Genomic DNA, 2,300 nt, shown 5'->3' with positions numbered 1-2,300 from the left:
TATGATGGCCAACTATCAAGTCAAAGATGCAAGGATAAAAAATCTACAAGTCACATTTCGACCTTTAATAATGAGCAAAAACACTTACCGTAATACATATGAACTATAGTATAGAAGACCCTGGATGTAAAACGGGAAATAGTACACGTACAACAAAACCTAATAGCCTGATTTAAGTTAAGAACTTCAATCGAAAAACAAGCATGAGAGGCCACAACTTACAATAACCAATCAACCAAATGTTCCTTGCTTGTGACACGCACATAAAGAGTATTTGTCTCGTCTAAGACAACAGTAGAAAAATAGGACACATAAGGATGTTAATTTGACGGCACCTACGACGTTAAGTATTTCTTCACATCTTTATATTAGTATAGTATATAAGATTCTTGCAAATTATACATGTCAGATAGGAAGGGATTACCTGACATTGACTTAATATTTACTCTTAGAATATTAGTCGATTAGTATTTGTAGATTCGAGGCCGTAGAACAGTGTCTAAAAATAAATGACATGAATACTATCATGGAGTGAAATCTCTTATACGCATTTTCGACGGTTTGTATGTTGTTTTATTCCCACTGAATTCATGTATGATAGTCATTCAATAATAAAAGGATTAATGTGTGCAAGAAGTATACATATTTGTATCATATATCATATAGTGTTTCTATGCATATATAATATATGAGTTACTGTGAGTATCGTTTTGCCTCTTATTCGATATTGACACATATGAATGACTTCAAACTATAATATATGATAATTGTGATAATTTTACCTTCCCAAATGTCAATTTTCCCTTCGGGCAGTCGTATGGCGTTTACATATCTCAATTGATAAGTTATGCCGGAACACAGGGAACAGACTGAGTGTCTTAAAACAAAATGATATCAATACAGTAACTGACATGGAGGGGAATCTCCAATACGCATTTTTGAAGGCTCCTATGTTGTATAAATTCCACAGAATTATTTCATTCCATAAGAAGAGAAAACTAAGATGGATGACTTCAAACTAGAACAATATGAAAAATGTGATGATTTTAACTTTCCAATTATCAATTTTCCCTTTGCGCAATCGTTTTGCGTTTACATCTCTAAATTGATAGGTACGTTTAATCATGGTAACACTTTAAGAATTTCATTTATAAGGATGGGGTTCAGGATACTAAAACTGCTCCGATAGAGTTACGTGAAAGAACAACTGAAATCGATAACACATAAGTTTAACTTTCAGCATCATAAGATTGCTGAGTGTGTCTACCCTCACTATTTATATTTTGTCGTAATTTTAGATCTTATAATACAAGAATAGTCGTCTGGTCTGTGCATTTACAGAACATGTCATATACCCGATGATTCAATTTTGATTTGCATGGCGGGTTTTGTACGCATAGCAGGAGACGCTTATTCTATTTACGTATCCACTCTCGCTCCTTTTAGAAATCATGACATTCTATCATTTTATGGTTTTCACCATGAGCTGTTTCCCCTTAGACAATATGAACATAGTTAATCTACTGTTGCCTTACTTTTGCATGGCTGATTAGCAGGAACTAAAAACACACCCTTAAGTTCATTTAAGTCTAGGGGTTTTAAGAAGATTTTGAATAAGTATACAACGACAGATGCAAGCCTGACAACAACGACGTAAGACGACCTATGACATAGCTCATCAAAAGTTTAACTTATAATTTGGATTAAGTCCAGACGTAGTCAGACCGGATAAGAAAAGTAGATAAGCTTCTTATGTCATCTCTGCATTATCCGCAATGTGAATCGAAAATCTGTATAAAAAGCATAAAAGAAAATATACCAGGTTTTTTTTATAGGTAAGCGAGACGTGTGTTTAAAAAAAATGAAAACACATTTTGAATTTTATGCGTCCTGACAGATTTTATGGATTTACCTAAATGAACTACGATCAAAGCCGAATATTCGAAAACTAAGGATTTAAATGAACCGAAACAGTTGAAGAGCAATTTGTGACATAAAAGGACATAAAAAATAACTAAATGCATCTTTGTTTCATAATTTATGAATTTATAGATGGACAATAACAAACAAATTTGTAAAAATCATGTCAGCACCGAGTTGGTGCGCAAACCGGCAGTTCGAAGACCAAAACAAAACAAATACAAAGTTTAAACCAATTTAAACCAAAAATTCTTTTATGTTATACCGAGGGTGGTTTTAGACATGCATAAGGGAAAGCAAATCTTAGTTAACATGTCATCACGGCACATAGGACACAATCTTTAAATTTACAGATCAGCTGTTTTTTGTATCACTATGCA

This window comes from Mytilus edulis, chromosome 7 (assembly GCF_963676685.1).
Source record: "Mytilus edulis chromosome 7, xbMytEdul2.2, whole genome shotgun sequence".
NCBI lineage: Eukaryota > Metazoa > Mollusca > Bivalvia > Mytilida > Mytilidae > Mytilus > Mytilus edulis.
This window is presented reverse-complemented; position numbering follows the sequence as displayed.